The sequence below is a fragment of the Rhinopithecus roxellana genome, chromosome 13, assembly GCF_007565055.1.
Source record: "Rhinopithecus roxellana isolate Shanxi Qingling chromosome 13, ASM756505v1, whole genome shotgun sequence".
Classification (NCBI taxonomy): Eukaryota; Metazoa; Chordata; class Mammalia; order Primates; family Cercopithecidae; genus Rhinopithecus; species Rhinopithecus roxellana.
Genome location: NC_044561.1, coordinates 60,174,394 through 60,196,601, shown reverse-complemented (window position 1 = coordinate 60,196,601; position 22,208 = coordinate 60,174,394). Strand labels below are relative to the sequence as shown.

General features: G+C 41.2%; 1 pseudogene; it reads right to left on the bottom strand.

Moving 5' to 3' along the window:
• Positions 1 to 1,374: 1,374 nt before the first annotated feature.
• The window catches only part of LOC104666773, a 32,424-nt pseudogene continuing 11,590 nt past the window's right edge, over positions 1,375 to 22,208 (bottom strand).

Here is a 22,208-nt window from a genome sequence, read left to right as displayed (position 1 = left end):
ACTGAATCACAAGGTGATTTTTTTTTTTTTTTTTTTTTTTTTTAGTTTTCTTCTTTTTTTGATTTTTTTCTTAATTTTTTTTCTCCTCCCTCCCCACCCCCCCCACCCCCGTACTCATCAGAATGGGATAGTCCACAACTGTCTCACCAACTCAGTGCCAGTACACATGCTCTAGAGGACTTCTGGACTCACAGCTACAACTGTACAAGTGCACACAAGTGAGTCTACCCTGTTATCCTCCACCTATTGATTGAGGATCGAATTGCACATTTCTCTTAACCATGACAGAAGAAAGCAAAGTGAAACAGAATCATGGGTGATTTTTCTCACTTTCCCTCTTGTTTTCATTGGTTTGTCCATACCATTCTAATTATCATGAAAGGACTCTGCGTGTAGAGAGATTGTCTCACTGACTTCCTGGATCACTGAAAACCATCAGGGTTGACGTTTCCTGACGCCCTGCAAATATTACCCCTCGGATTATTTTATACCTTGAGGGTATTTTGGTCTTCAGTTCAACACTCTTGCTCTTTCTCCTCAGTTCAGCACTCTTTCCAAATGGGGCGCTATTTAGGGGAATTTAAAGAGAAAGCTGAGAAGAATAAACATTTACCGAGTTCTCCTGGCATTCAGTCTCTGAAAAACCACAGTATAACCTACTCATGCGGTTTCTTACATCTGTCAAATCGAAAATTAAAAGCCATAAAAGTGTAACACTGAAAATATGACATCAAAAAGGATAAAGGTGGCCTTTGTAAAAATAACAAGAAAAGTATATTAGCCAATAAGATATTCTAACTCTTCATTTAAAAGTGCATCCTGGGCAGGACAGAGATGACTCTGAAGCGTTGGGCCTCCAGGACCACCCCTCTCCGCCGTCAAAACGTGAACAGGTCCAAAACCATACAATGCAAATCACAAGTCTTAGTATAGCAGCAAAACCACAGCAGTTTTTAAAAAAGATTTAAAAAGGTTTTTGGGTTCCAATCCATATCATCTTCCAGCCTCAGCCGCTGAGCCTTGAAGACGGGGCGGGGAGAATACCTACATTGGTCCTTGTGGCTTGTTCCTATTTTATTTTTTTTAAAAGCCAGGGGTGAGATCCCTAAGTTCCTCTGGGGAGAAGCAGAGATGATGACAGCAGCAAGGCTGGGCCTGCGTGGTGGGTCTGAGCCGCAGGGGCTTCTCTGGGCTAGAGGCCACCGAGGGAGGGCTGCTTCCTCTGAGATGCTTAATGACAGGAAGCGGCTTTATTTGCTTGAGTTTTAGCCAGAGGGGCTGTGGTGAGCTGACCAGGTGGTGTCACTGGATGGCGTGACGTAGTTTGCTCTGCGCCCTCTCTCCATGAGCGTACCCTGTGAGTGAGCGTTCCTTTTACTTATTCTGATTTCTAATTCGGAGGCACCACCTTTTGAGCGGCCGCTCCAGGTCCTCGGCCGGGAACTGAGCATGCGCGAGGAGATGATGCACTGCACGGCGCCATGGCAGCCTTCTCCGCGGGTTTTGGCACAGACTGGATCAGGCAGCCAGTCTTGGGCAGCATCCGCAGAGCATAGGCATGGTCCTCGTCTGCGGGGTTATTAAGGTTCGGGCCTGACTTGTCGCCCCCGGCCAGGGCCTCCTCGCCCATCAGCTTTTTGGCCGCCTCCCCGTCCAGGTGGCAGTTGGAAGCACAGTTGTTCTCCTTGACTGACTCTCGCTCGCTCACCGTCCGCTCTTCAGGCGACAGCAGCTTCTTGGGGGGCGCAGGCGGCGGCGGCTGCTCGGCAGGCAGCTCCGCGCTCTTAGCGCCCTCAGCAGCGGCGCAGCGCGTGCAGTTCACGATGACGTTGCTCCTCCTTGACATGCGCGTGCAGGGTGCAGCGGATCACGTTGTGAAGCCGGGCCAGGTGGCCCAAGGTCAGGTCGATGACGCCGACCTGCGGGCCCTGCAACACGCCGGGGAAGCGGAGCTGGCCGCCCGCGCCCGTGGGGCTGCCGGCTTGCCGCGTCTGGTCCACTACCTCGCTCCGGCCGTGCTCCGCCGGGTGGGCGCCAGGCTCAAGGCCCGGCCCGAGCAGCCGGGGGGCGAGTCCGCGGACTTGGAGGAGCCCTGCTTGGAGTCCCTGGGGGACAGGGAGTGTCCGCCTGGCTTGCCGCCCGCCGCCGCAGAGTCGCCAGCGGCGCTCAGAATGAAGTTCTCTCCCCGTTGCTGGAGAACCCGTTGAGGGGCTTGGAGTCGTTGACGTGAGGGACGGGGATGGGCATGGAGATGGGCACCGGTAGGGGCACGATCACGGGGTATGGCACGAGCAGGGTCGGGGCGGCAGCAGCGGGGCCAGCGATGGCAGCCCGAAATGTCTGGGGTACCCGCACCGGGCCATTTGGCATCATGCTCACGACGGGAAGGGAAGACTCGGCAGCGCGGCGCCCGGGGGCAGCGGGAGCAGCAGGCCTGGGGGGTTCCCGGGCATGGTGGGGGTGCTCGAGGGGCGCATGTGGGGCGATAGCATGGACTGGTGCATGGGGCTGGAAGTGAGGTCCAGGTTCCTGGGGCCGCCGGGCGGAGGCCCGATGCCGGGAAGCGTGGGGTTAGACAAGGGGCTGTTGGGGTTGAAGGCGTGGTGAGGAGGCCTGTGGATGAAGAGCAGGCAGATCTGCTGCTCCATGAAGATGGGCAGCGGCACCTAGCCGCAGTTGTTCATCACCGTGGGAATGCTGTGAGGCGGGACGCCAAGGGGAGGCCCAAGGCTAGCAGGTGGCTGGACGGAGACAGGTGGGATATTTGGAGTCTCGCCGATGGGGATGGACTTAGGCACTGGGGTGGGAATTTTAGTGACAGAGCAATTGTCAGTGTCAGATGGAGAGACGTTGGCGGACGCTGACAGGCCAGAGCCCTGGCTTTGGCCAGCTGTAGCCACCGGGGAGGGGGCCTTCCTCTGAGCATCTGTTAGAGGGATATTCCAAGAGTCTGGAGTGAGCAGCTGCACCCCGGTGCCTTCTGCTTTATTTTCCATGGGAGGATATAATGTGCTGCACAGCCCAGCTGGAAGATTGGCCGGCGTCTCTTTGTAGAAAATGTCCATTTTGTATTACAAAATGGACATTTTCTACAAGACAGAGCTGAAGCTTCTTTCCCAGTCCCCAAAATCCAGGTATTCTTTTGTGTGTCTTATGTGCTTACACCAGTCACATACAAGTAGTTCACAGTTATTCTTGAAGGCAAGCCTTGGAGTTTCTTTAGCATAGTGCAGCTGGGGAAAATTGTCAGCATGTCCATCTTCACCTCTAGTCTTAAGTAGGCTCGTCAGCAGGCCGCAAAGCACTTCTCGCTGCAGAAGCTTTTCACCTCACTTCCCATACTCAGGGAATAGCGCTTGATTCCCACTTTCTGGCACTAGGCACACATTATTTGTACGTTTGACACATCATCTTCTGGTCAGCGCCCAAAGAAAATCAGTAGGGCATTAATGAACTCCAGGCAATTAAACTGTAGATTTACCCCTTTGTAACTTTCATGCGAGTCCAAGAGTGAGGGGAAATTCCGAAAGTATTTGCTGGGACATCTGTCTCCTCCAACAGTTCCTGCTGGTGGCTTTATGAAAGGTGGTAGAATTAAAGGTATGATAATGAGCACATTGCCATGATCCTTTGACCCTGCAGGTGAGTCACTGAGTCCATTGCCAGTGGCAAGCCCTGAATAGCCTGTGCTTATATTGTATGGTGAAATAACACTGTCCTTGGGTAATTTTGGTTTTGGCAAAGAATTTTCTTTGAGAACAGAAAGGTGCTGCCGGCTCTCCCCATCTGTAGGGTAGCTCCTGAATTCAGTATCTTCACCACCTTTTAATTCAACTTTATCATAGCCATACCAGCCAAGGAGTTCATTCATGGTGTTTTCTGCAAAGTTCTTCATCTCCTCATTGATGTCCCTTTTCACTGGGTGAGCCGGCTTCCTGCTCATTTATTTTCCGGAGGTCTCCCTTCTTTCTCCATTTCTGCTGTTTTTGTGTCTGGTTCCTGTGTAGATGATATGGCTGCTGCTGCCGCCAGCAGTGGTGGTACTGATGGTGGCAAGGCTGTCGCAGGCAGCGGTGCTGGCAGGGCGGGCCTAGGCCAGGGGAGGGAGGGCGGGCGCAGAGAAGCCAGGTCTCTTCTAGCAGCGAAGGACGTCAGTGGCTGTCACGGGGAAGGGTAGCTCCAGGAGTCTCAGGGATGCCGCCGCCGCTGCTGCCACTGCCCCTGCCACCCTCGATGCAGCTGCCGCTCTCGCCGCCGCTGCCGGGCCGCATCCTCGGGCCCCTTGGAGTCGTCACGCATCTCCCGTCGCTCTGTCCCTACGCATGGGCGCCGGAAGCTAGGGCCGGCGCGGAGACCTACCCCTGGTGTGCATGCGCGGCTGTGTGTGAGCCCGGGAGAGCGCACCGGCCCCGGGGCCCAGGAGTGACTGTATTAATACTAAAATAGATTTCATAGCAAAAAATTTTGCCAGGAATAAACAAGGCCATTTTATAATGAGAAAACATTTAACTGATTAAGAAGACATAATGATCCTATACGTGTTTATGCACCTGATAACATAACGGCTTTAAAATATGTGAAACAAAAATTGATAGAACTGGCCGAGCGCGGTGGCTCACGCATGTAATCTCAGCCCTTTGGGAGGCCGAGGTGGGCGGATCACGAGGTTAGGAGATCGAGACCGTCCTGGCTAACACGGTGAAACCCCCTCTCTACTAAAACTACAAAAAATTCGCCGGGCGTGGTGGCAGGCGCCTGCAGTCCCAGCTACTCGGGAGGCTGAGGCAGGAGAATGGCGTGAACCTGGGAGGTGGAGCCTGCAGTGAGCTGAGATCGTGCCACTGAACTCCAGCTTGGGCTACAGAACAAGACTCGGTCTCAAAAAAAAAAAAAAAAAAAAAAAAGATAGAACTACAAAATGAAATTGGTAAATTCAAAGCAATCTCAGATTTCAATACTCCTTGCTTAAGAAGTGGTAGAACAAGGAGACAGCAAACCATCAAGAGTAGAACAGACCTGAGCAACATCACCCTGCTCCAGTACCCATGGGACACCTATCAAAATAGACCACATTCCAGGCCATGCAATACATCTCAATGAGAGGATTAAAGCAAAAGGATGTAAGCCTTACAAAGTATGTCCCTGAACACAAAGTAGTCAAATTAGAATTCTATCAATAACAAAAGCAACTCTTGAAAATACTCAGATATTTGAAAACTAAGTAACATACATCTAAATACCCTGGGTCAAAAAGGTAATGAAAAGATAAATCAAAAATATTTCAAACTGCCGGGCACAGTGGCTCACACCTGTAATCCCAGCACTTTGGGAGGCCGAGGCGGGCGGATCAGGATGTCAGGAGATCGAGACTATCCTGGCTAACACGGTGAAACCCCGTATCTACTAAAACTACAAAAAATTAGCCGGGTGTGGTGGCGGGCACCTGTAATCCCAGCTACTCGGGAGGCTGAGGCAGGAGAATGGCGTGAACCTGGGAGGCGGAGCTTGCAGTGAGCCGAGATCGCACCACTGCACTCCAGCCTGGGTGACAGAACAAGACTCAGTCTAAAAAAAAAAAAAAAAAAAAAAAAAAAAAAAAAAAAAAAAAAAAAAAAAAAAAAAATTCAAACTGGATAAAAATAAAAAAATACAACATATCAGAATTTGTAAAGTGCACCTAAAACAGTACTTAATAAACCACTTTGAGCACTGAACATCCTATTACAAGAGTCTCAAATCAATGACCATGACACTTACCTTAAGAAACTACAGAAAAAGAAGAGCATATTAAACCCAAAGCATGCAGAGGAAAGGAAAAAATAAACCTGTGTCATGGTCTGAATGTTTGTGTCCCCCCAAATTCATATGCTGAAGCCTAATCACAGAGGTCATAGCATTAGGAGGTAGGACTTTTTGGAGATCGTTAGTACCTGGAGGCCACAGTCTCATGAATGGGATTAGTGTCTTTATACAAGGGATACCAAAGCTCTTCTTTGCCCCTTCTGCCATTTGAAGACACAGGGGAATAAAAGGCATCTGTGAATGAGGAAATGGTCCCTTACCAGACACCAAATCTGACAGCACCTTGATCTTGCATTTCACACCTCCAGAACTGTAAGAAATCAATTTCTGTGGTTTAGAAGCTACCCCCTATAGTATTTTGTTATAGCAGGCCAAATGGACTATGACATCAAATATGAAACCAATAAAACAAAAAAATATGGAAAATTAATAAGACTAAACACTTCAAGGAGATCAATAAAAGTGATAAGGCTTCCTCTAGCCAGGATACTCAGGAAAAAGAGAAAATAAAAATTACTAATTTCATAAGTATACAAATTCTACAAATACTTATAAAAAAAGGTAATATTATTGCTTTTATGTCAATAAACAGGACAAGTGAGATAAAATTAACAAATTCCTTGAAAAACAAAAATTACCAAAGCTCCATCAAGAAGAAATAGATAACCTGATTTGCCTTACATCTATAGAAGAAAAGAAAATCATAGTTGAAAACTTTCCTACAAAGAAAACTCCAGCCTCAGATAGCTATGCTGGTGAACTTTACCAAACATAGGAAGAAAAAAATTCTACACAAACTCTCCCCAAAAAGTAAAGAGCAGGAGTACATCCCTATGCACTACTCTGAAGCAAAATCAGACATTTATATTACAAAAAATAATCATAAAACAGCTCCCTTGGGAACATGGATACAAAAACTCAACCAATTTTTGAAGCAACCAAGATATACTCCGTAGGTGAATGAATACACTGTGGTACAGCCATACCATGAAATATTATTCAGGGGTTAAAAAACGAGCTATTAAGCCATCAAAAGATATAAAGGAAGCTTCGATGCACATTACCAAGTAAAAGAAGCCAATTTGAAAAGTCTACTTACTGTATGCTTCCAACTATATGACATTCTGGAAAAGGCAAGACTATATATATAATAGAAAGATCAGTGGTTGCCAAAGACTTGAGGAGGGTAGGAAAGCACAAATAGGCAGAACACAGAGGATTTTCAGGGAAGTGAAAACACTTTATGTGATACTATGATGATGGATGGATACATGTCATTATACCTTTGTTCAAACCCAGAAAATGTACACCACCAAAAGTGAACCCTGATGTGAAGTATGGACTTCGGGTGATTACGATGTGTTCATGTAGGCTCATCCATCATTGCAACTGTATCAGTCTGGTGAGGGATATCGATAATTGGGAGGCCGTGCATGTAGTGGGGGGTGTATATGGGAAATCTCTCTGTACCTTCCTCTCAATTTTGAAGTGAACCCGAAACTGCTCTAAAAATAATCTTTTAAAAATTCTAAACAAAATTTTTAACAAATTGAATCCAATGATATATTAAAAGGATAATATATCATAAGCTAATGGGGTTCATCCCAGAAATACAGGGTTGGTTTCACATTCAAAAAATCACTGTTACTCATCACATTAACAAACTAACAAGAAGAACTATATGATCATCTCAGTACATAGAGGCATTTGATAAAATTAAACATTTATTACTGATTAAGACTAAAAAGACCTCTCAGAAAACTAAGAATACAAGAGCACTTCCTTAGCGTGATAAGGAGCATCTAGGATAAACCTACAGCTAACACGTGTCATGATGAGAAACAGAATGCTTTTCCCGTAAGATCGGGAACAACACAGGGATGTCTGCTTCACTACTTTTATTCAGCGCATTGAAGATTCTAGCCAGTGCATTCAGGCGAGAAAATGAATAAAATGGAAGAAAGAAACTATTTTTATTTACAACCATGATCACATAATAGGGGTGAGGAAACTTCAACCTGTGGGACACCTTCTTGCTTTCATAAATCAAGTTTGACTGGAGCACAGCTATGTTCATTAATTTACGTATTGTCTATGGCTGCTCTCACACTTCAGTGGAAGAGTTGATTAGCTGCAACAGAGACTGGTTTGCCGTAAATCTTAGAATATTCACTATCTTTAATAAGCGCATACTTCAAGAAAGAAAAGGTTTGACAACCTTTGGTCTATGGAGAAAATCTTATCCAATCTACTAAAAAGAAACTACACAGAAAGCAAAGGTCAATTGAACTTCTTCAAAATTAAAAACCTCTCTTTAAAAAATAGTAAGAGAATGAAGAGTGAAGCCACAAACTGGAAAAAAAATTCTTGCAAAAATCATAGCCAATAAAGGAATAGAATCCAGAATACATAAAGAACTCTTAAAACTCAACAAATAAGAAAACAACAGTATAATATTTTATTTGTTTATTTTAATTTAAAAAGATGTTTCCCATAAGTTATTGGAGTACAGGTGGTATTTGGTTACATGAGTAAGTTCTTTAGTGGTCATTTGTGAGATCCTGCTGCACTCATTACCTGAGCAGTATACACTGCACCATATATGTTGTCTTTTATCCCTTGCCCTCCTCCCACTCTTCCCTGCAAGCCCCTAAAGTCTGTTGTATCATTCTTATGCCTTGTGCCCTCGTAGCTTAGCTCCCACATCTCTGTGAGAACATATGATGTTTGGTTTTCCATTCCTGAGTTACTTCACTTAGAATGAGTCTCCAGTCTCATCCAGGTCATTGCAAATACCAGCATAATATTTTAAATGGCAATAGATTTGAAAAGACAGTTCTCCAGAGATACAGATGGCAAATACGCACATGAAATTATACTCAACATTAGTAGTCATTAAGGTAACGTGCATTAAAACCATAATAGTATGCACAATACACATCCATCAGAAAGGCAAAAAAAGAAAAAATTTAAGTGTCCAGAAGTCCATGGTGTGTGTGACAATACAGAGCAAGTGGAGCTGTTGTTTACTGCTGATGGGAATGGATAATGGTACAAATACTTTGAAAAACAATTTAGCAGTTTCTTAATAAGAGGATATGAAGGGGTAGCAGGAGACTTTAGCGGGTGATGGATATGTTAACTATCTCCATTACAGTGATGATTTCACAAGTGTGTACGTATGTCAAACTTACCAAATTCTACATCACATACATGTGCTCTTTATCAAATATCAATTATATGACCCAGCCATCCCACTACTGGGTATATACCCAAAGGATTATAAATTATTCTACTACAAAGACACATGCACACATATGTTTATTGCGGCACTATTCACAATAGCAAAGACTTGGAGTCAACCCAAATGTCCATCTGTGACAGACTGGATTAAGAAAATGTGGCACATATACACCATGGAATACTATGCAGCCATAAAAAAGGATGAGTTTGCATCCTTTGTAGGGACGTGGATGCAGCTGGAAACCATCATTCTTAGCAAACTATCACAAGAACAGAAAACCAAACACCGCATGTTCTCACTCATAGGTGGGAACTGAACAATGAGATCACTTAGACTCGGGAAGGGGAACATCACACATCAGGGCCTATCATGGGGAGGGGGGAGGAGGGAGGGATTGCAGTGGGGAGTTATACATGATATAAATGATGAATTGATGGGTGCTGACGAGTTGATGGGTGCAGCACACCAACATGGCATAAGTATACATATGTAACAAACCTGCACGTTATGCACATGTACCCTAGAACTTAAAGTATAATAAAATAAAATAAAATAAAAAATCAATTATATATCACTAAAGCTACTGACAGCAGGACCACACATCTAAGACAGTGGCTGGGACACAAACAGAAAGAAGAGTATGAAATGATGCAGCAGAGAGCTGGAAAATCGAGATCTTTAACCTTATAGCGATGAGAGTAATAGCTAGCTTTCAAACAAAAGGTAATAGCTAGGTTTCAAGCAAAAGGACAGCATGATCAGATAATGAGTTTTAAAACATATATGTAATTATGGTTGCCTAACAGACTATGATTTAGGAAGGTGGGATAATAAGGAAAACAGTTCAGAAGTTATTGCAGTATTCCAGGTGGTGGACAATGGTAACCTGACCTTGAGGAAAAGCACAGGAGAGAAGCAGAGTCAACCAAAAGACTGGGAGTGCCACTCACATGGAGTACAGTGGAATTAGCACAGCTCTTTGACTGACAGTGCATAATATACAATCGTTCTTACTCTATTTTGACATAAGGCATCCTTCTGGGATGAACATCACTATAACACCTCAGCACTCTATAGTGCAGTGCTAAGCAAAGTGTGCACACATTACTACAGGATACATAAAAAGACCTTATATTTATGTAATGGTAATGGTCCTACCTTTACAATCCACACCAAGTTCTTCAATGAGCAATATGAACTTTTTGTAATTAGAGTAAGGCAGCTCACAACACTCTGAGGCTACTTCAGATGACCAAGTTAAGTCATCAAAGCCATGCATAGAATGGATTTGGTTTCTGACCTATGAAATAAATAACAACATATCAAAAATTTCCACAAAAAATTAGAGCATGTACTAAATGTAAAGAACTGGTAATCACCCATCTTTTGATATGAGCAAAAATGTCGGTAAAAGAACTGATTTTTTGATAAAAGGATACCTTTATCAATAACTACTATTTTTTTCAACCTTTGTTTTAGGTTCAGGGGGCACCGTGTGCTGGCTTGTTAGTGGATAAATTGCATGTCGCTGAGACTTGCTGTAGGAATAATCCCATCACCCAGTTAGTAAGAACAGTATCTGATGGTTAGTTTTGCAACAAATGACACCATCCCCGCTTTCCCTCTCCCCTGAGTGTCTTGATCCCATCTTTGTGTCCATCTGTATTCAATATTGAGCTCCCACTTATAAATGAGAATGTGTGGCATTTGGTTTCTGTTCCTGCATGAGTAGGCTTAGGATTATGGCCTCCAGCTGAATCTATGTGGCTGCAAAGGACATGATTTCATTCTTTTTATGGCTATGTGGTATTCCATGCTGTCTATGTACCACCTTTTCTTTATCCAGTCTACTTTTGATGCACCTCTTGGTTGATCCCATGCCTGTGCTATTGTGAATAGTGCTGTGATGAACATACGAGTGCAAGCATCTTCTTGGTAGAAAGATTTATTGTACTGTGCGTATATACCCAGTAGTGGGATCGCTGGGTCAAATGGTAGTCCTGTTTTACGTTCTTTGAGAAATCTCCACATTGCTTTCCACAGTGGCTGAAGTAATTTACATTCCCACTCTAGCAGCATATAAGTGTTCCCTTTTCTCTGCAACCTCACTAGCAACTGTTGTTTTTTGAGTTTTTAATAATAGCCATTCTGTCTGGTGTGAGATGGTATATCATTGTGGTTTTGATTTGCATTTCTCTAATGATTAGTGATAAGCACTTTTTCATATATTTGTTAACCACATGTATGTCTTCTTTTAAGAAGTGTTTGTTCATGTCTCTTGCCCATTTCTAAAGGTGTTATTTGCTTTTTGTGTCTTGAATTGTTTAAGTTCCTTATAGATTCTGGATATTAGACTTTTGTCAGATAAATAGCTTGTGAATATTTTCTCCCATTCTGTAAGCTGTATTTTTACTCTGTGGATAGTTTCCTTTGCTGGGCAGAAACTCTTTAGTTTAAATAGGACCCACTTGCCAATATTTGTTTTGTTTCCATTACTTTTGGAGACTCAGTCATAAATTCTTTGCCAAGGCTGAAGTTGAGAATGGCATTTCCTAGGATTATCTACTGGAATTTTCATTATTTGCGGTCTTACATTTAAGTCTTTTATCCATCAGGAAGGAGTCCAGTTGCAATCTTTGGCATGTGGCTAGGTAGTTGTCCCAGCACCATCTCTTGAAGAGGGAGCCCTTTCCCCATTGTTTGCTATTGTCAATTTTGTCAAAGATCAGGTGGTTGTAGGCGTTGACTTTATTGCTGGGTTTGCTATCCTCTTTCATTGGTCTATGTGTCTGTTTTTTGCCAGTACTATGCTATTTTGATTAGTGTAGCTTTGTAGTATATTTTTAGGTTGGGTAGTGTTATGTCTCTGGCTTTGTTCCATTCACTTAAGATTGCTTGGATGATTCAGGCTTTTTGGTTCCATTTGAATTTTAGAATAGTCTTTTCTTATTCTGTGAAAAATGACATTGGGGCCAAGCATGGTGGCGCATGTCTGTAATCCCAGCACTTTGGGAGGCTGAGGCAGGTGGATCACTTGAACTCAGGAGTTTGAGACCAGCCTGGGCAACATGGTGAAGCCTCCTCTCCACAAAAGATACAAAAATTAGCATAGTGCCATGTGCCTGTATTTCCAGCTACTAAGAAGGCTGAAGTGGGAGGATGGCTTGAAGGCCAGGAGGTGGAGGTTGCAGTGAGCTGAGATCACACCATTGCACTCCAGCCTGGGTGACAGAGTAGGACCCTGTTTCAAAATAAAATAAACATGACATCGATAGTTTGATAGGAATAGTGTTGAATCTGTAGACTGTTTTGGGCAGTATGGCCATTTTTAACAATACTGAATCTTCCTATCCATGAGCATGGAACATTATGCCATCTGTTTGTGTCATCCCTAATTTCCTTCAGCAGTATTTTGCAATTTTTACTTTAGAGATTTCACCTCCTTGGTTAGCTGTATTCCTAGGTATTTGATTCTTTCTGCAGCTATTGTAAATGGCATGTATTCTTGATTTGGCTCTCAGATATTTATTGGTGTATAAAAATGGTATTAATTTTTGTACACTAATTTTGTACCCTGAAATGTTACTGAGGTCATTTATCAGATTTAGGAGATTTTCAGCAGAGTTTTTGGGGTTTTCTAGGTAGTGATTGATATCATCTGCAAAAAAATATATATATAGTTTGACCTCCTCTCTTCATATGTAAATACCTTTTATTTATTTTTTTTCTTGTCTCATTGTTCTGGCTGGGACTTCCAATATCATGTTGTATAGGAGTAGTGTGAGCATCCTTGTCTTGTTCCAGCTCTCAAGGGGAATGCTCCCAGCTTTTGCCCATTCAGTATAATATTGGTTGTGGGTTTGTCATAGATGGTTCTCATTATTTTGAGGTGTGTTCTTTTCATGCTTTCTTTGCTGAGGGCTTTTAACATGAAGAGATGTTAAATTTTATCTAAAGCCTTTTCTGAATCTATTGAGATGCTCATGTCGTTTTTGCTTTCAATTTTGTTTATGTGGTTAATCAAATTTATTGATTTATAGTTGAATCAACCTTGCCTCCCAGGAATAAAGCCTGCACATTCCTGGTATATTAACTTTTTGATGTGGTACTGGATTCAGTTTGCTTGTATTTTGTTTAGGATTTTTGCATCCATGTTTTTCAGGAAAATTGGCCTAAAAGTTTTCTTTTTTTGTTGTCTACCTGGCAGGTTTTTGGTATCAGAATGACACTGGCTTCATAGAATGAGTTTGGGAGGAGTCCCTCCTGCTCAATTTTTGGTAACAGTTTCAGTAGGAGTGATACTAGCTTTTCTTTGTACATCTGATAGAATTCAGCCATGAATCTATCTGATCTTCCGCTTTATTTTTCCATTGGTAAACTTTTTATTACTGATTTCATTTTGGAATTCATTCGTGGTCTGTCTAGGGTTTCAATTTCTACCTGGTTCAGCCTTGGGAGGGCTGTATGTTTCTAGAAATTTCCCCCCCCCCCCTTTTTTTTTTGTGGTTTTCGAGTTTGTGTGCATAGAGGTGTGCATGATAGTCTGTGAGGATTTTTTGTATTTCTGTGGAGTCAGCGGTTATGTCACCTTTGTCATTTCTGATTGCAGTTATTTGGATCTTCTCTCTTTTTTTCCTTATCAACCTAGCTAACAGTCTGTCAATCTTGTTTATTCTTGCAAAGAACCAATTACCAGTTTTGTTAATCTTTTACATGGATTTTTGCATCTCAAATTCATTCACTTCAGCTCTGATTTGGGATATTTCTTTTATTCAGGTAGCTTTGTGATTGGTTTGTTCTTGTTTTTCTAATTCCTCAGGTGCGATATTGGTTCTTAATTTGAAATTTTTCTAACTATATATGTAGGTAGTAAGCACTATAAACTTTCCTCTTTACGTTGCTTTAGCTGTGTCCCAAAGAGTCTGCTATGTTGTGTCTCTATTTTCATTATTTTCATATGATTTTTTAATTTAATTTCACTCTTTATCCGAAAGTCATTCAGAAGCAGGTTATTTAACTTCCATGTAATAGTACGGTTTTGATATATCTTCTTGGTATTGATTTCTATTTTCATTGAGCTGTCACCTGAGAGTGTGGTTGGTATGATTTTGCTTTTATGAATCTGCTGAGACTTGCTTTATGGCCACACATGTGGTTGATCTTAGAGTATGTGCCATGTGCAAATGAGATGGAGGTATTAATATATTATATTTTTGTTGGGTGAAGTTTTCTGTAGCTGTCTATTAGGTACAACTGGTCACATGTCAAGTTTGATCTGTCTAATACTGTAAGTGCAGGGTTGACCTCTCCCACTGTAATTGTGTGGTTGTCTAAATCTCTGTGTACATCTCTAAGAACTTATACATCTTCGTGCTCCAGGTTGGGTGACAGTATATATTTAGGATAGTTAACTCTTCTTGTTGGATTGAGTCCTTTATCATTATATAATTCCCTTGTTTGTCATTTCTGATTGTTGTTGGTTTAAAGTCTGTTTTATCTTATGTAAGAATAGCGACCCCAGCTCTTTGTTTTGTTTTCTGTTCACCCGATAGATCTTTCTCTATCCTTTTCCTTTGGGCCAATGGGTGTTATTACTTATGAGATGAGTCTCTTGCAGACAGTTGGGACTTGCTTCTTTATCCAATTTGCCACCCTATGTTTTTTCAGTAGAGCGTTTAGACCATTTATACTCAAGGTTTGTATTTCAAATGAAAAGGATTTAATTTCTCCCTTGCTTACAAAGCTTACTTTGGTGGGACCTGAAATTCTTGGAATTTCTTAAGAATGTTCAAAATAGGCCCCCAATCCCTTTCGGCTTGTAACGTTTCTGCTGAAAGGTCTGCTTTTAGCCTGTTAGGGTTCCTTTCACAGTAACCTGCCCCTGTTCTCTAGCTGCCTGTAAGATTTTTTCTTCTGTGTCGACCTTGGAGAACCAAATGACTATGTGTCTTGGGGATGGTCATCTGGCATAACATCTGACAGGGGTTCTGTGAATTTCTTGAATTTGCATGCTCACCTCTCTAGGGAGACTGGGGAAATTTTTGTGGGCAATATCTTAAAATATGTTCTCCAAATTGGGTGTTCCCTCTTCTAATCTTTCAGGATTGCTACTGAGTCATTGTTTTGTTCTCTTTACACAATCCCATATTTCTCAGAGGTCTGATCATTAAACATTTTTTTTCTATTTTTGTCTGCTTGTTTTGCCTTGATGGAGCAGTCTTCAGTGTCAGAGATTCTTTCCTCAGCTTGGCCTATTCTACTGTTAATGCTTCCAATTGTATTTTGAAATTCCTGAAGGGAATTTTTACTCCCAGAAGTGGAGTTGGGTTCTTTCTTGAAATAGTTATGTCATCTTTCAACCTGGATTGTTTTACAGCTTTACTTGGATTGGGTTTCAACCTTCTCTTGTTTCCTGATGAGTTTCCTTGCCATACAAACATTGAATCCTGTTTCGAAGATTTCAGCCATCTCCATCTGGTTAAGCAGCATTGTCAGGGAGCCAGAGTGATCATTTGGGGGTAAGAAGACGCTGGCTTTTAGAGCTGCCAGAGTTCTTGTGCTGGTTCTTTCTCATCTGTGAAGGCTGATGTCCTTTCTTCCTTTTAAGCTGCTGTCCTTTGGCTTTATAATTTCATGTTTGACGGTTTGCCTGTGGTGCAATGTAGGTATAGATTAATGGCTTCATTTCTGGATGCTTTCAGAGGGCCAAGGCTCAGCTCCACACTCCTGGGCTGAGTGCTCTAACCCTAGGTGGTTGCAACTAGGCCTGTGGCTTTGTTCTCCGATCTCTTGTAGTTGATCACTGGATGGCCTGGGGGAAAAGGTGCTCCCACACCACTGGCAAGAGAACTCCATTGGGTGCTGGGGATGATAGGGCTCTGGTGAGGCAATGGAAGGAAGGCTGCAAAGAGAAGCACTGCAGGAGACTGCTGTGGGCGGAAATGCTTTGGAGGGTAGGTGGGGATTCCTTGGGCAGCAGTGCTTTGGAGGGGTCGCTGGCTGCTGTTTCTAATTACTTTTTCAAAGTAAATGTCTTTACAATCACAGATTCTCTGTTTTTTCACTTTACCTCTTTTTTTTTTTTTTATTTTTATTTTTTGAGACGGATGTCGCTCTGTCGCCCAGGCTGGAGTGCGGTGGCGCGATCTCAGCTCACTGCAAGCTCTGCCTACCGGGTTCACGCCATTTTCCTGCCTCAGGCTCCCAAGAAGCTGGGACTAAAGGCGCCCGCCACCATGCCCGGCTAATTTTTTTTATTTTGTTTAGTAGAGACGGGGTTTCGCCGTGCTAGCCAGGATGGTCTCGATCTCCTGAACTCGTGATTCGCCCACCATGGCCACCCAAAGTGCTGGGATTACATGCGTGAGACACCGCACCCGGCCAACTGTACCTCTTCTAATGTATTTTTTAACAATCATATTCACAATAACATATTTTTAACAATATCTTGTCCTTCTCATTAGATGTTTTCTTTGTAAGCCTAAAACAACAAAAAGTTCATGTCAGGCAAACGACAAATATGTAAAATACAAAGAATATATAAAACTATTGTCTTGTGTATAAAATCTCTGTATTTGTTATGTATTTCTCCTATTCTTAAAGTTTACAGGTATTTTTTTCTTCTTCTTTTGAGACAGAGTCTTGCTCTGTCACCCAGGCTGGAGTGCAGTGGCATGATCTTGGCTCACTGCGACCTCTGCCTCTGGGTTCAAGGGATTCTCCTGCCTCAGCCTCCCGAGTAGCTGGGATTACAGGTGCGTGCCACCACGCCTGGCTGATTTTTGTATTTTAAGTAGAGATGGGGTTTCACTGTGTTGGTCAGGGTGGTCTTGAACTCCTGACCTCGTGATCCACCTGCCTTGGCCTCCCAAAGTGCTGGGATTACAGGTGTGAGCCACTGCACCTGGCCTACAGGTAAGTTTTTTACAGGGAATGGAAAATACAATTATTTTATAAAAGGGAGATTAAACTATAAACAGAAAAAGCCACATCAAGGGTCAAAGAAAATATACTAATTAACTATACAACCCAAAATTAAATTTAGAGTCAGCTTTCTGACAGCCACAGCAAAAGGAAAAACAGGTTACTCGCATTATTTGATAGAAGATATATACCACTTTTTGTTATTGTCATTTTCGATGAAAACAAGCTATTTGGAAAATATTACTTATGTTCTTATATGAGAGAAACTCCTCTTAAATGTTATTACTTAGCTTCTCAGGCCTTAGTAGGCAGTTAGATGCTTTCTTCTAAGCCCTGCACATCTTGTAAAAATGCACTTGAATCCTCACTGCAATTATGTGAGGTGGGTAATGTATCAGCTATTTTATAAAGGAAGGAATCAGGCACAGGAAACTCATGTAACTCTCCCTAGCCCTACAGCTGGTCCATAGCAGACCCATCATTCAAACCCAGGAATTCTGGCTCCAAAACATGTGTTTCACAGCATGCCATGAACTCAGTATTTATTTTCAGCTGTTTTTAAGTGATATGATAGCACATTAATCCAGACTTTCATTCTATCTCTGGCCAAAATTATAAGTAATATTTTCTGAATCTTGCAATTAAAAAAACTACTAAGAACTTATACATAGGCAGCTTTAGAAACCTACTTTCAATGAACAAACAATTCAATTTTTTCTAAAGATCCATCAATAGGCATTCATTCATCTATTCAACCATTTATTCTTGCATTCAACTAATGCTTCTTGAGCACACAATACATGTCAGTTATTCCAGGAAAACATGGTTGTTATACTTCAAGACTGTATAATCTAAAAGTAATAATCCTTGACAGATCATCAGTAGCTTGCTTTTCTATTGTACATAAACAGAATCATCCTCTTCTCTCCAGAAGCTAAACAGCTATAGAGTTGACATACCTGATATTTCTGAGTACCTCACCAAATCATAGCTATTTATGATGCTACTGTCAAAGATACTGTAATATCAATCACCAAGAAATATGTAAATACTATTTAGTATGACCTAATGTTTGTACATTTATTATTACATTACTTTAAAGAATCTATGATAGTTTAACTTTTCGGTCATCATTTTTATGTTCAGTTTCATTAGAATATTGTATTTCCAACTCAATTCTGAAGGAATAACCTCTTACCACAAAATTATACATGAATAGCAGGAGGGAAAAGAATTAGTTTACTATAAATCCTTAAATAACACTGTATCAAGCTTTCTAATGCTTAGGCATGCAAACCAAATTAAATCTCTTAAGCATGCCCTTCTCTACTGGATCAATTACAAAAGAATACAAACATACTCTAAAAGCTTCTATTTTAAAATAAAAGAAGAAAACACCCTTGAATCCCATATTCCTCTTCACTTATTACCCATTTCTTTGTTGCCTTTCTCGAGAGAAATGTCTACTGTCATCCACTAGAGTCAGGGTTCCATGGTGATCATTTATTGAAACTGCTCCTTGTCAAACCCATTCATCCTTATCTTAATCGATCTTTCAGCAGCATTGCTACTGTTGAGTATTCTGTAGCTTTGAAGTATTTCACTATTCTATTTTCAGAAAAAGTAATCACTGCTAATGTTCCTTTACAGAGAAATAAACAACGCATCAACTTTACCTTCTTTCTTCCTCATCTATTTCAGTTAAACTGCTGTCATCAGTCACTTGCAGCAGATCATGAGTTATTAAATCGGCCTTCTTAAATACTAGCGGAGTCACAGATTCTGTTGTGATCCATTCTTCATGTTCATTTTTCTTTACTTTCTTCATATGCAAGGCAGGGACACTACTTCAAAAAATTCATTAAAAAGATAATGTTTTCTAATAATTCTACAGACAAAAATAATAAACCAAATTTTTATAAAACTGCAACTCTTTTCCATCTCAATTCATTTCTTAATACAAAAACCTGTTATGAAGTACCAACAAAATACAAGGAAATGTATATTCCCTGCTTCAAAAGACTGATAAATACACAATTATACTACAATGCAATATGTAAGAGCTGATCTATGAAAAGTTTTTCTGAGCACAAAGAAGGCTTTACAGAAGCAGCAAAATGTAAGGGAAGCACACGAGGAAAAATGTACATGAAAGGCATCCTACTTAGAGATCAGGATGTGAGCACAAAGTCTGGGCACATGTCATCTAGGTAGATTCCTAGGAACCTGAAAAGAAAGTGTAAAATAGAAAGAAGCAAAAAATCAGAGATGCTTTTCTGTAAAGTTTTAATTAGCAGAAAGCATCTGGTAAAAGTTGCCTTCCACTTAGGAAAGGACTGACCTGTAGCCATGGTAACAAGTAGTTACCCAGAACCAGTTTTAAATCTACTCAATGACCAGTGGCCTCACCCACCAACCAATGTCAGCTGCTTGCTTCTGACAGAGAAACAATCAGAGACAAACTCACTCCAATCAGTGAGCCTGGAAATGCCATCCAATCCACAACAATCTCACTCTGATAACCGTGCTGCTCCAGGTGATATCAACCCATTTATTCCTTTAAAACTCAGCCAGTCCTTCAACTCCACTCTTACCAAAACCCTATGTAAGATCAGCAGCTGCTCCATCAGAAGAGACTGTCCCTGACCAGCACATCTCTCCCACTATAGATGGAAATGAATTCCAACCTTGCCTCTTTTTTTTTTGTAATCACTGAAGGCTTCTAATGCTCTGGGAAAATGTTTTCAAGTCAATTACATCTACCACCCCCATATTTTATTTTGCTTAAGAAAATACAAATGAAGTTTGCAATTCCTTTGGTCCACAGTACCATAATTAAAACTATCATAATTACCAGAAAAAGAATAATTTGTGAATAACCACAATATTGGGATTTTCTCCCTAGATGGAAAGAGCCAACAGAATCCAAAATATGAATATAACTTCCAGATAAAATTGTTAAAATGAACCCACATCAAACTGGTTTTTAAGTAAGAATCCATTTACTTAATGTCTATATCAATATACCCAGGGTAAATTCTATTCACTCATTTAATAAATACTTATTAAGTTGATACATACTATCTGCTAGGCACTTTTCTAGGCACTGAGGGTATAGCAATAAATAGGAATCCCACTCAAGAGTGAAGTAAACACACAATAACAAATACAATCGATAGGCAAAATATATACTATGCTAGAGAAGAAAAACTAAAGCAGGAAAATGAAAGGTTCATGTGTTGGGGAGGAGGGCTGGTAGAAATAGTAGGATGACCAGAAAGGGTCTTGCTGAGAACATGGCTGTTAGGCAAAGACCTGAAGGAATGGAAGGGACAAGCCAGGAGGATATCTGAGGGAAAACCATCCCAGACAGAGTGAACTGCCAAGTACAGAGGTAAGTCTGGAGTGCTTCAGGAACAGCGAGAAGTTTAGTGTGGTTGGAACAGAGCAAAAGGAATAGAAAAATAGAAGTTTAAGTTGGAGAGATAACAGTTCAGGTCACACATTGCCTTTTAGGTATTAGAAAGAACATTGGCATATATTCTGAGAGAAATGAGAAGCAATTAGGTTTTGAGCAGAGGAATGCCATCATCTAACATGTTTTAGCAGGTCCTCTGGGTTAAGAATTAATAAACAGAGAATTAAGAAAAAGAAACAAGATCAATTGGCAGTCGGTTACACTCATGGAGACAGAACATGGTAGTGGCTTCAACATGTAAGATGTGACTGGCTTTTGGATATATTTTGAAGATAGGCCTCGTAAGATGTGACGACAGATTAGATGTCAGGTATCAGAGAGAAAGAAAGAGAGAGAGATGAGTCAAGGGTGACGTGAAGGTTTATTGGCAGAGCAACTGAATGAGCTGCCATGTACCCAAGTAGGAAAGACTGCCTGTGGGGAAGGTATGAAGAAGAGCATCAGAAGCCTGATTTCGGACCTGACAAGTTTGCAATACTCAATAGGTGACCAAAGAGAGGTGTCAAGGAGGCAGTTTGATATTCAGGTCTGAAATTAAGGAGACAGACCTGGGCTGGAGATACACATTTGGACATCATTCTCAATATACAGGATAGTAACAGTCATGAGAAAGAAGACTGAGGACTGAGCCGTGGGACATGTCCATGTGTGAAAGGTAGGGGATGAGGAGAAGCAAGCCAAACAGACTGTGGTGGATGAACTAGAAAGGCAGGAGAAGCCAGGTGAGGGAGAGAGATCCTGAAAGCCAAGTGAGGGAAGTGCTGAGGAGCAGGGAGTTCTCTGTTGAGTGAGGCGTTGCTGGTAGGTTGAATAAAACAGGGTCTCAGAAATTATGGCTGGATTTATTAAAGTGAAAATCAGTGGTAACCTTGAGAAAAACAATTTTGGAGGAGTGATGGGAGAGAAGATTACTGGAGTGACTTTTAGAGTAAATGGAAAGGAAATGTGAGCCCTCAAGTACAGGCAGTTCTTTCAAGGTCATCCTCCCTAAGTGGCATGATCATGAACCATCTAATTTTCTTGTCATTTAGCTGCATTTTTCGAATCTTATATAATGAGTATACAGTCTATTTTAACACTTTGAAGATTTTTAAAATACATATGGCATTTAAAAATGCAAAACCAGGGTATTATAATTTCATAAAATTATAGAACTGAAAAGACTACTGGAACATTTCTAGATTACAGAAGCTGATCGTCATTTTGCTCATATTTATAAATAAATACCACAGAAAGACTAAAAGTTTCATGGGCAGTATTTTGTGCTTGATAAAAGCCATTTAACTCTAGGATATTTTATCCTCATCCAATGTACAGAGTAATGACTCATATTAAAATACTGAGTTCTACAACAGGAATAAAAGGTGATCAATGAAGGAAACAATCTTATTGTATAAACTAAATTTTTGTAAATTATATAGTATGAAGTCCTTAATGTGTATGTATTAACACAAGTCATGCCTTCCTGTAGGATCTAGTCCCAGCAGTAAAGGTCTCAGGTGAAAGGAATGTTGAAATTTTGACACACTACTAAATTACCATTCAAGAAGAATTTACCAATTTCATTTACCCACAGTGTATGAGAATCCCTTTTTCTTCACATTTGTCAACACTGGTTATTATTTTTAAATAAAATATTGATATAATTGAAAAAATGGTACCTCTTTTTTTTTTCTTGCATTTTTATGATCAGGCAAGGCTGAATATCTCTTGTAAAAGTGTAAAATTTGTCAATCATGGATATTTGCCCAAATTAGGGTT